The 13,354-nt window shown below is 43.0% G+C and overlaps 1 protein-coding gene across 1 annotated transcript in view; it reads left to right on the top strand.

The window, feature by feature from the left end:
• Positions 1-712: 712 nt before the first annotated feature.
• The window catches only part of BMPR1A (bone morphogenetic protein receptor type 1A), a 127,582-nt gene continuing 114,940 nt past the window's right edge, over positions 713-13,354 (top strand). The window contains exon 1 of the mRNA XM_038744265.1: positions 713-806. The gene's annotated coding sequence lies outside the window, so the exon portion shown is untranslated. The remainder of the gene's footprint in view (positions 807-13,354) is intronic.

A 13,354-nucleotide genomic window follows, 5' to 3' on the forward strand; every position in this document is an offset into this window, starting at 1 on the left:
CGTGGGCTTTGGAGTCAGAGGTCATGGGTTCAAATCCCGGCTCCGCCAATTGTCAGCTGTGTGACTTTGGGCAAGTCACTTAACTTCTCTGTGCCTCAGTTACCTCATCTGTAAAAATGGGGATGAAGACTGTGAGCCCCCTGTGGGACAACCTGATCACCTTGTAACCCCCTCAGCGCTTAGAACAGTGCTTTGCACATAGTAAGCGCTTAATAAATACCATTAAAAAAAAAAAAAAAAGTTGGACTTCCCAAGCGCTTAGTACGGTGCTCAGCACGTAGTAAGCGCTCAATAAATACGATTGATGATGATTATTAACAAATCCTGTTATTATTATTATAAAAAACAGAGGGCTGGGGAAGATGGGGGGAGGCTGTCCCCTCAGGGCCCAGGCGGGGGGAGCCCGTCGAGGCCGCACTTCCGGTGTGGCCTCAGCCGCTTCCGGGGAGCCGGGCGGGGGGGGGGGAGGGGCGGGCGCGGACCGGCGCGAGGCGGTGGGCGGCGGTTGGAAGAGTCGACGTCCGCGTGCGCGGGGGGAGTCCGAGCGCGCGCGCGCGCGCCCCCCACCCCCCCGCGTCGGCCGCAGGGTTGGTTGCGGCGGCTGCAGTGATTGGAAGCGGCCGGGTGGGGCGCGGTGGGGCAGGATCGATCGCGTGCGCGCGTGCGCGCGAGCGAGAGCAGGCTCCGACGTGACCCTCCGCCGTGATCCGGTCCGCGGCGGGCGCCTTCCTTCGCAGCACAGCATCCCCGTCGGCCTCCGCCGGGCCCCTCGGCCGCCCCCGGACAATGAGTCCCCCGACATTCGGGTGAGTTTCCGGGGCCCCCCGAAATCTGGGTGGCGGGCTGGGGGTGCCAGCCTCTTGGCGGGACAGGACCAACGCCGGAGGCCCCGGTGGAGGGGACGGCAGCTCCTCCTCTCCCTCTCCCTCCCTCTCTAATAATAGTAATAATAATAATAATAGCATTTATTAAGCGCTGACACTGTGCAAAGCACCGTTCCAAGCGCTGGGGAGGTTGCAAGCGCTTAGAACAGTGCTTTGCACAGAGTCAGCGCTTAATAAACGCCATCATTATTATCATTGCAATAATAATGATAGCATTTATTATTACTTATTATTATTATTAAGCGCTTACTATGTGCAAAGCACTGTTCTAAGCGCTGGGGAGGTTACAAGGTGATGAGGTTGTCCCACGGGGGGGGGGCTCACAGTTTTAACCCCCATTTTACAGATGAGGGAACTGAGGCCCAGAGAAGTTAAGTGACTTGCCCAAAGTCACACAGCTGACAAGTGGCAGAGCCGGGATTCGAACCCATGACCTCTGACTCCAGAGCCCGTTCCCTTTCCACGGAGCCACGCTGCTTCTCTTTGCGATACTAATAGTAATGATTGCAATAATGGCAGTAATTGCAATACTCTTTGCAATTGCAATACTAATAGTAATGATAGCATTTATTATCATTATTATTGTAATGATAATGATAGCATTTATTAAGCGCTGGCAATGTGCAAAGCACCGTTCCAAGCGCTGGGGAGGTTCCAAGCGCTTAGAACAGTGCACAGAGGCAGCGCTTAATAAATGCTATCATCGTTATTATCATTGCAATACTAATAGTAATGATAGCCTTTGTTATCATTGTTATTGTAATAATAATTATAGCATTTATTAAGCGCTGGCAATGTGCAAAGCACCGTTCCAAGCGCTGGGGAGGTTACAAGCGCTTAGAACAGTGCACAGAGGCAGCGCTTTATAAATGCTATCATCGTTATTATCATTGCAATACTAATAGTAATGATAGCCTTTATTATCATTATTATTGTAATAATAATTATAGTATTTATTAAGCGCTGACTATGTGCAAAGCACCGTTCCAAGGGCTGGGGAGGTTGCAAGCGCTTAGAACAGTGCTTTGCACAGAGTCAGCGCTTAATAAACGCCATCATTATTATCATTGCAATACTCATAGTAATGCTAGCCTTTATTATCATTATTATTGTAATAGTAATTATAGCATTTATTAAGCGCTGGCAATGTGCAAAGCACCGTTCCAAGCGCTGGGGAGGTTACAAGCGCTTAGAACAGTGCACAGAGGCAGCGCTTTATAAATGCTATCATCGTTATTATCATTGCAATACTAATAGTAATGATAGCCTTTATTATCATTATTATTGTAATAATAATTATAGTATTTATTAAGCGCTGACTCTGTGCAAAGCACCGTTCCAAGCGCTGGGGAGGTTGCAAGCGCTTAGAACAGTGCTTTGCACAGAGTCAGCGCTTAATAAACGCCATCATTATTATCATTGCAATACTCATAGTAATGCTAGCCTTTATTATCATTATTATTGTAATAATAATGATAGCATTTATTAAGCGCTGGCAATGTGCAAAGCACCGTTCCAAGCGCTGGGGAGGTTCCAAGCGCTTAGAACAGTGCACAGAGGCAGCGCTTAATAAATGCTATCATCGTTATTATCATTGCAATACTAATAGTAATGCTAGCCTTTATTATCATTATTATTGTAATAATAATTATAGTATTTATTAAGCGCTGACTATGTGCAAAGCACCGTTCCAAGGGCTGGGGAGGTTGCAAGCGCTTAGAACAGTGCTTTGCACAGAGTCAGCGCTTAATAAACGCCATCATTATTATCATTGCAATACTCATAGTAATGCTAGCCTTTATTATCATTATTATTGTAATAATAATGATAGCATTTATTAAGCGCTGGCAATGTGCAAAGCACCGTTCCAAGCGCTGGGGAGGTTACAAGCTCTTAGAACAGTGCTTTGCACATAGCGCTTAATGAACGCCATCATTATTATCATTGCAATACTAATAGTAATGATAGCGTTTGTTATCATCATTATTGTAATAATAATGATAGTATTTATTAAGCGCTGACAATGTGCGAAGCACTGTTCCAAGCGCTTAGAACAGTGCTTTGCACATAGTCGGCGCTTAATAAACGCCATCATTATTATCGTTGCAATACTAATAGTAATGATAGCCTTTGTTATCATCATTATTGTAACAATAATAGCGTTTATTAAGCGCTGACAATGTGCAAAGCACTGTTCCAAGCGCTTAGAACAGTGCTTTGCACATAGTCGGCGCTTAATGAATGCTATCATTATCATTGCAATGCTAATAGTGATGATACCCTTTGTTATTATCGTTATTGTAATAATAATAATAGAACTTATTAAGCGCTGACAATGTGCAAAGCACCGTTGCAAGCGCTGGGGAGGTTACAAGCGCTTAGAACAGTGCTTTGCACATAGCGCTTAATAAACACTGTCATCATTATTATCATTGTAATACTAATAGTAATGATAGCATTTGTTATCATTATTATTGTAATAATAATAGCATTTATTAAGCGATGACAATGTGCAAAGCACTGTTCCAAGCGCTGGGGAGGTTACAAGCACTTAGAACAGTGCTTTGCACATAGTCAGCGCTTAATAAATGCTATCATCATTGTCATTGTAATACCAATAATAATGATAGCATTTATTATCATTATTATTGTAATAATAATAATAATGATAGCATTTATTAAAAGCTGACTATGTGCAAAGCACCGTTCCAAGCGCTGGGGAGGTTACAAGCGCTTAGAACAGTGCTTTGCACATAGTCAGCGCTTAATAAATGCCATCACTATTATCACTGCAATACTAATAGTAATGATAGCATTTGTTATCATATTATTGTAATAATAATAATGATAGCATTTATTAAGCGCTGACTAGGTGCAAAGCACTGTTCCAAGCGCTGGGGAGGTTACAAGCGCTTAGAACAGTGCTTTGCACATAGTGCTTAAATGCCATCATTATTATCATTGTAATACTAATAATGATAGCATTTACTATCATTATTGTAATAATAATGATAGCATTTATTAAGCGCTGACTATGTGCAAAGCACTGTTAATAATAATGGTAGCATTTATTAAGCGCTTACTATGTGCAAAGCACTGTTCCAAACGCTGGGGAGGTTACAAGCGCATAGAACAGTGCTTTGCACATAGTAAGCGCTTAATAAATGCCATCATTGTTACTATTATTATTATGGTAATAATAATAATGATGGCATTTATTAAGCGCTTACTATGTGCAAAGCACTGTAGTAATAATGATAGCATTTATTAAGCGCTTACTAGTTGCAAAGCACGTTCTAAGCACTGGGGAAGTTACCAGGTGATCAGGTTGTCCCACGGGGGCTCCCAGTCTTCATCCCCATTTTACAGATGAGGTCACGGAGGCCCAGAGAAGAATAATAATGATGGCATTTGTTAAGCGCTTACTATGTGCAAAGCACTGTTCTAAGCGCTGGGGGGGTACAATCAGGTTGGCCCACGCGGGGTTCACAGTCTTCACCCCCATTTTACAGGTGAGGGAACTGAGGCTCAGAGAAGAGAAGTGACTTGCCCAAGGTCACACAGCAGACATGTGGCGGAGTCGGGATTCGAACCCATGACCTCTGACTCCCAAGCCCGTGCTCTTTCCACTGAGCCATGCTGCTTCTCTGTCTCTCCCTGTGTCTCTGGGGGTCTCTGTCTCTGCCCCCCCACCCTTTGCTCCTCTTTTCTTGGGTCCCCCCGGTTTTAGGTCTGGGTGAATTAGGATGGTGGTTCCCCAGCGCTTAGAACAGTGCTTGGCCCATAGTAAGCGCCTAACAAATACCATTATTATTATTATTATTTTTGGGGTGCAAACTGTCATCCTTAAATGCCCCCCCTCCAAAAGAGACTCCCTCCCCTTTCCCCCAGCGCCGGAACTTGTACTTTCCAAGCGCTTAGTACAGTGCTCTGCACACAGTAAGCGCTCAATAAATACGATTGAATGAACGAATGCCTCCGGGAAAACCATCTTGTTTGGGTTAGTGGGCCGCCTGAATTTTTGTTTTATTTTTTGTTTTTTTTTTTTGTTTTAAAACTGGGGCCTTAGTATGCAAAAGCCAGAAGAATTCCATGTGGGGAAAGAAGTAAAAGTTCTGGGCGCCAGTAAAGCACACGTGACCACACACATGCACGTGTACATGCACGCACAAATACATGTACAGGCATCCATGCACACATACATGCATGGATGGGGATTAAGACTGTGAACCTCCCCGGGACAACCTGGCCACTTTGTAACCTCCCCAGCGCTTAGAACTGTGCTTTGCACAAAGTAAGCGCTTAATAAACGCCATAATTATTATTATACATGTACACGCGTGCGTGCACACACATCCACGCACACGCTTCTCACTCCCCGACCCTCATTACTTGTTACTGGTTTCTTGTCCCCGGTTTTAAAATCGTGTGCCATCTTTTTCTTTTCATTCATTCATTCAGTCATCATCATCATCAATTGTATTTATTGAGCGCTTACTATGTGCAGAGCACTGTACTGAGCGCTTGGGAAGTACAAATTGGCAGTATATAGAGACAGTCCCTACCCAACAGTGGGCTCACAGTCTAAAAGGGGGAGACAGAGAGCAAAACCAAACATACTAACAAAATAAAATAAAGTCGTATTTATTGAGCGCTTTAAGTGTGCTGAACACTGTACTAAGCGCTTGGAAAGTACAAATCGGCAACATAGAGGCTACCCAACCACGGGCTTGTCACCTGTTGTACAGCCCAGGGGGCATTTAACTGGTCCATCCTTCCTGGGATCAGGGGATTTGTGTTGCCGCAAAGTTTTTCAAAGAAAGCTCTTCCCCCCCAAAAAAGATTTGGGTTTGAGATTGGAGTCATCAAGCGGATTCCTTTTTCAGTGACTTTCCAAGATTTGCTACTGGAAAGGGGACCGGGATGGGGTGGGAGGTCGTGGAGGAGGGGATTCTCTTTTCCATAAAAGGGAAAAACCTCATTTGGGCAGGAAACTTGGTGCTGTATGGCCTGGAGTTGTCATAGCTGATCTTGAAAATATAAAGTATCATTTCATTCCTGGAGGGGTCCAGTTTGTTTGGGAAAGCTTGAGCCCTATAACTTTTGGTTGAAAAGCAATTTGTTTTCCGTTTATTTTCTATTTTAAGAAGGCAGAACGGTGTAAACCAGAATTATAATAGTGAATTGTCCCATAAGGAAGATACCCGACATTTAAAACAGTGCTGTCAGCTTTGTTTCCTAAAGTCTTCTTGAAAAATGTGACTCTTATTTCATTAGCTGCTCCAACAGGTTAATTGATAAGGCTTTCTAATTCAGTTTTGCTTTATTTAAAACACGTTGGATCTTTTACATTGGCGGTTGTCTTCCTCAGATCTTTGGCTTTTGATTTTATGCTTTTGAGTTCTTTGGAATCGGTGGTGGTATGATGGAATTTGGGCTAGAAAACCAGTCCGGGTTTAGAGAAGAATTTTTTGGACATGCCCAAACTTTTAAATCTTGGGCAAAATCCCTGATTTGTCTTTCGTATAGTTTTTTTAGATAAGGAGCAGATCTGGTTAACTTGTTTGTGTATGCATGCGTCGTCTGCATCACTTTGTGTTACCAACGAAGGTTCATTTCTGATTAAATTACCCAAATCGTTTTAATTGCAGAAGGCAGCGAATGATGAATGGCTCCAAATTAGGTAATGCCTTTTCAGAGAAAAACGCTCAATCCCTTGGAAGTCAGTTGCAGAGAACGAGAAGGAGTTGGTATCTTTCAGGAGTAACCACTTGATGTAGGTTTATTTTTAGCATATAACTTTAGGTGGGGAAAGTCCGTTGGCATTTGGAATCCAAAAATGTTAGGGACTCAGAAGGAGGCTGCCTGTTTCAGTCTCTCAGGATAGCATAGGACTGTGCTTCTTAGACATGTATTGTTTGTACCTCTGCTGTTACAGTATGCACTCAAATAGTGTTCATGTTATTTATAGGAACCCCCTCAATTCCCTCGATCTTCAGGGGATAGAATAGTTTTTAATCATATGACCCTTATCTTTCACTGTTTAATCTTACCCAATGGGAAGATTTGGCAATTTCTGGGGTTTTGCTAATTTTAAATCTTCCCCAAAATACAGGTGATGATGATGGTATCTAAGTGCTTACCCTATTGAGCGCTTACTGTGTGCAGAGCACCGTACTAAGCTCTTGGTGCCAAGCATTGTTCTAAGCGCTGGAATGTATACCCCCTTAAAGGCTTTGGCTTTGATTTTTCTCTTTCTCCTCCACCTCCTTATTTGCAGACAGTCATTTTCACAAGCCAGGTTGTTCAACTCAACCATTTTATAGAGTATAACAATGTTGCTAGGAAGGGCATAGTTATTTAATCTGTTCTGAATTTCCCACGTGCCAATAAAATAGATTTTTCTTTTAGGTCAACCTTGTAGTCTCTTAGATTGAAAGCTTATTACCCAAGTTCTCCGAACCAAATTTACCTGAACTGGGGGTAGTTTGGAATAAAAACAAAACAAAAACAACTAAAAACAGCCAACTGGACAAAATTTGTTGACCCTTAATTCCAACACCTTTCAACTACACAGGTATCGTTCAACTAAAACACGTAGTGGCTTTTCTTTTTTTTTTTTTTTGAGGGTTCTAGTTTTTTTTTGCTTCTAATAACAATCCTGAGCAAAGAGCTGCTGGAACAGCAGACTTCCCCCCTGCTTTAGGTCTTGATGATGTCATCTGGTTTCTGCATTTCCCCTGGAACATTTGATCTCGTGTCTTGGCAGGTACCCTAAGTAATGGAGAAAATGGGTTTCAACTATTCGTCTTTAAAATAGTTTCCAAGTTTTCAAGACGACACATATAATTTTATGGAGATTCTGCTTTTGACATCCCAAACTTAATTCTTCCTCCATCTCCTAACTTAGTCATGCGCTGAACTTTTTTCTTATAAAATATGTAAATGAAGGCAGTATTCGGTGTTAGAAGAAATAAGATCTGCAGGCAGGAGGTGGATGAAAATGAAATGGTAGTAATACTGATTTTTTTTTAAGCAATTTTAGAAATCCTGAGGATTTCATTTAGGCAGTGTTCTCTGTTCATGATAGTTGTTTCACCATAGTTCTGCTGTCAGATAACATTGTGTTATAAAGTCGAGGGGATGGGAAACAAGGGATGGATTTTTCACAATTCTTTTTAAAAAACAAGAGTAATTAAGCCTCTGCCTAGGGTTATAAATCTGCCTCTTCTTCATGAACCCCCATGCTGACTTAATCTCTTTGCTCCTTTCTTGTCCCCTGTCAGCATCACCAGGAGGTTGCTCCTGCAGTTTTCAGAAAGCTGATTTGCCAAGGAAATGAACAAACCCCCATCTTCCAAAGGCCCAGAGTGGGCTGGGGAATAATTCCTTTCTCTAGCTTCCTGGAGCTAAAGGAATTGGCTCAAGGGAGGGGTCCCCAGGGGTCCCAGCTGGTTAAGCCTCAGGGCAAATTAGCATTCAGATTGCCACTTTAGCATTCCACGGTATTTTCAGGTTTCATTGTCCTCCAGTGTGAGGCTTGAAGGCGATTCTTGCAGGAGGTGTCTCACCTCTTTAAAGCCTTGATGCAGTCCCTGAAAAGGTAGATCACACTTTATTTCCATCTTGTCCCTTTTCCCCAAACTTAGTTCCCTCCAATTTTAGCTCAAATTTGTTGGGTCAAACTCTGTCTCATTGAGGGAAACCATTGGGTTTGGTCGATGTGAAATGTCTTGATGGATTTGTTTCTCTGAAGTCATGCCTGGGGAGGTTTTCTGGTTTAGACTGTCTGAAAAAATTGTGTGGCCAAAATGATTTTATGGAACTTAGGCTGGAACTTTTATAACTAATGTATTCCAGAAAATATTATCCTAGGATGAAGATTCATAATCTTCACAATGAAAAATGTTCAAAAGCCTCACTGAAGTCCAAATATTGATAGTTTCCAAAAGTCCTTTTAAATACAAGTCTTGAATTCTATTTGTTCTGGAAGAAACCACTACAAAAAATATTCCAAAAATTTACAAAAGAATAGACTATCGATTGCATGCCTACCAAAGGAACTTGTACAAAATATGAAAAAGTACTGCATTATGAATTGGTTTATGTAGCAGAAGGTGGGGGAAGCACGTTAATATCTTAATACCAGAGGGTAAATAATACCAAGTGCTTATTGCAGGGTTCTGCGCACAATAAGCACTCATTAAGTACGATTGAGGCAGTGTCAAGGAGTAACTAAAGTAAGATTAAATTCATCTCTCCTAAAGAATCCAGTATTTAAAGGAAAAGGGATATGTTCCATTCATTTAGGCGACTGCTTGTGTGCTACCCACCCTCCAAAAAAAAATACCTCATTTCTCACACTTGAGAACAAAATAATTGTATTCCAAGACTTGCACTCCATTTAATAATTAATAATAATAATAATCGTGGTATTTAAGTGCTTATTGTGTGCCAGGCACTGTACTAAGCACTGGGGTAGATGCAAGCAAATTGGGTTGAACACAGTCCAGGTCCCGCATGGGGCTCACAGTCTTAATCCGTATTTTACAGATGAGGTAACAGGCCCAGAGAAGTGAAGTGATTTGCCCAAGGTCACACACATTCTTCCTTGTCTCAGTACAGAGGGAGAAGGATGTGAAGGCCACCTCCCCATGCATCTCCCCACCCTGCACAGAAGCTTAGAAGTGTGAATTTGAGGAGGGCAATGAGGTTAGGCTCATTTTAATTCTACATCAGTGCCCCTTTCACACCCCTTGAGTAAATTTGAGAAAAGCTGATGGGAGTTGAGGTAACTCTGCTGCCCAGGGAGGGTAAAGAAGTTGGCTGAGGCAGGTGGCTTTCTCTGTTCTGCAGCTTCTGATGAGATTTGGATCAGGCAGTTGGATTTGGTAGTTGAAATAAGTGTAATAATCACACATTCAAACATGATGTGGCAAAATCCACTCGGCTGTCTAGGCGGCCAGTAAATAGTAAGTTAAAATGACCTAAGATCCTGGTTTTTGAGTTCACATGGTTATTGAATGAATGAATATATGCGGAGCTCTGTATTAAATGCTTGCGAGAGTACAGTCGAGTAGACAGACACGGTTCCCTGCTCTCAAGACCTTAAGATAGCCCCTTCCTTCCTCTCCCCCTCGTCCCCCTCTCCATCCCCCCATCTTACCTCCTTCCCTTCCCCACAGCACCTGTATATATGTATATACGTTTGTACATATTTATTACTCTATTTATTTTACTTGTACATATCTATTCTATTTATTTTATTTTGTTAGTATGTTTGGTTTTGTTCTCTGTCTCCCCCTTTTAGACTGTGAGCCCACTGTTGGGTAGGGACTGTCTCTCTATGTTGCCAATTTGTACTTCCCAAGCGCTTAGTACAGTGCTCTGCACATAGTAAGCGCTCAATAAATATGATTGATTGATAGGGGAGACAGGCATTAAAATCACTTGTTAGTAGAGGAAGTGACAGAGTCTGAGGGTAGTTACATAAGTGTTGTCAGGGTAGGGCTGGGGTATCTAAGTGCTTGGGACAGTGTATGGACCTAAGAGTGTAGGTGATGCAGAAGGAAGGGAGAATAATGTGAGGAAATGAGGGATTAGTCGAGGAACTCTTCTTGGAGGCAATATGGTTTTAGTAGGGCTCTGAAAATGGGAAGAGTGGTGGTCTGTTGGTTATGAAGGGAGAAAGAGTTCCAGGCAGGAGGAGAAAAGTCAGCTGAGTCAGCTGCATGGAATTTAACAGCTTGTTTGTGTAAAAGATTTTTAAATATAGTCACCCATCAATGAAGAACATTACTTTGAACTGGACTCTTGACAAATAAAAAAAAGCAGTCTGATTATGCTACTGCCGTAAAAGATACCTTAACCTATAAGGGAAGAACTGTTTTCAGTGTTGTGGGAAGCCCTAGGGACACTTTCAGTACTTAATTATAGGTTAACTACTCTAATATAAATGCAAAATATATTCTTCTGAAGATGTCCTCTTTCAATCCCCCGATAAGTTCCTTCTTTTCATATAGACCAGTGACTTTACTGTTTGGTATCTTGAGGATCAGTCTTTGAGGGGATGACTGGATCAGATTCCTTTCGAAACTTGGCATGAACACTTGTTAATGTTTTTTCAGGCAGCACCCAGACCGCTGAAACCTTATCTACTTGTAGGGTTTAGTCCATTGCCCCTGGAAAGAGAACTCATTCCACCTCAGGGGTATTGTGGGGGAATTTTAAAAGTTCGCTTCCTAGATCACTTCTACTTCTGAGATCCTCTGGTGGTTCCACAGCAGGGGAGCTTATAGGGTAAGGTCCAGCGTGGACCGAAGATGTGGGTTAGGGCTGGCCTCTGTGTGGACTCTGTACCCTCAGATCCAATGTCCCATCCTGGGGTGGGGGGCCAAGCCAAGCAAGAAAACCGGGTTGTGTTATATCAAGCTATCCTAGTGGACTCCTGAGCTTTGTGGTGGCAGAATAGGGGGGTGGGTGCATCCGCATTGTGGCTGAGCAGTAAGTCCCCATTCTTGCCTGGAACCCTGGTCGTTTTGGCCTAAGGAGATCTGAAACAGCATGGTGGCAGCCTTCCAAGCCCATCCTGGGCTTCAGATTCATTCATTCAGTCGTATTTATTGAGCGCTTACTGTGTGCAGAGCACCGTACTAAGTGCTTCTGATGATAGACCAGGCCCAAGGTCTGCACCATGCTTCTTCTCCCTGTAATATTTTCCAAACAGCCAAACTGAGGTTCCTTATGTTTTTCACTTTGGAAAATCTCCCCTCCTCCCCACGGCACTTCATTCATTCAATCTTATTTATTGAGCTCTTGCTGTGGGCAGAGCACTGTACTTAGTGCTTGGGAGAGTATAATAGAAGACTAGTAACAATAAACAGATGCAAAACATCTGAAATCTTTCCCCACACAACTCTATCTGCTTGTTCTGTAGACTGTTAGCTCGTTTCTACACTGTAGCTTGTTATGGGTAGGGACCCTTGTCCACTAATTCTGTTGTAGCGTTCTGTCCCAGTCAGTGTAGTGCTCTGCACATAGTAAGTGCTCAGTAAATACCATTTGTTGGTTTACAACTTTAAAAATCTATTATTTGACTGTCCAATTATCAGATTGTATATTAGAATGCAAGCTTTTGGAGGGCAGATAATGATAATTGTGCTTATTATGTGCCAAGCACTATACTAACTGTACTAAGTTCTACATGGGGAGAAGAGTCTAAGTAGGAGGGAGAACAGGTATTGTGAATCCCCAATTTGCCGGTAAGGGAACTGAGGCCCAGAGAAGTTAAGTGACTTGCCCAAGATCACACCGCAGACAAGTCACATAGCTGGGATTTGCACCCAGGTTTTCTGTCTCCCAGGCTTGTGCTCTAGACAACTAGTTCATACAACATCTCTAAACACAAGGATGTTTAAGATGGTACTCTCCAAGGACTCCTGTGATGATCGATCAGTCAGTCATTGGTATTTGAGGGCTTACTGTGTGCAGAGCCCTGTACAGAATACTTGGGAGAGTACCATACAACGGAGACTGTGAGCCTGTTGTTGGGTAAGGACCGTCTCTATATGTTGCCAACTTGTACTTCCCAAGCGCTTAGTGCAGTGCTCTGCACACAGTAAGTGCTCAATAAATATGATTGAATGAATGAATGAATTAGCCGGCACCTTCCCTGCCCCTAATGAGCTTAGTCTAGAGGGGAATGATGAACAACAAATGAGCAAGATTCCCGAGGGCAAAATGTAGTAGATGGAGCAACTGTTTGACTTGTAGGTGTCTTAGTCTGGTCCAAGTTCACTGCAGCTGAAACCAGAGCAAACCCCCAGAAATCTGTTGTTTTTGGCTGTTCTGTTGCAGGGTCTGAACCAGTCCTGGATAATGGCCAGTCCTAAAGACCATAAAGCAGCTATGTCTGCTCCAGATCTCCATGGAAGTTTGGCTCACTTCACTCCCTGCCCAGGGTGTGTGGTTCAGTTTTGCACTCCACAGCCTGCCCAACAGCACAGACCCTCCCCTTTGGTCCCCCATTGACTAGGACTTGGGGCACTGGGCATGACCCTAGCCCAGGTTGAATCTTCTAGGATCATCACCAGTGTGCACAGAAGCAGACCCGGCTCGGAAAGTCTTATCTTTCTTGGCCACGAAGCCAGTTGAACAGCTCTCCAACTTGCCGGGAGTATATTTTATTGCTGGCCTGTAAGCCTCAGAAGAGCCCGATTCCCTGCACTTGGTAGAAATTAATTCACTTTAGTAACAGTTGAAACTCATCCAGGTGTTCTGCTGCTCTTGCATGCATCTCCTCCCCCGAGAAAGGGAGGCTGATATTGATTTTGTTCTTTTTTTGGTAGTATTCAAGTGTCCCTGAGGGTTCTATTTTGAGACAAATAGTATGATGATCTTGGGAGAGAACTTGAGGAAGGAAGAGATAAGATTCCCACATCAACTAGATGAAAATGAATCAACATCTGCAC

The sequence above is a fragment of the Tachyglossus aculeatus genome, chromosome 3 (assembly GCF_015852505.1).
Source record: "Tachyglossus aculeatus isolate mTacAcu1 chromosome 3, mTacAcu1.pri, whole genome shotgun sequence".
Classification (NCBI taxonomy): Eukaryota; Metazoa; Chordata; class Mammalia; order Monotremata; family Tachyglossidae; genus Tachyglossus; species Tachyglossus aculeatus.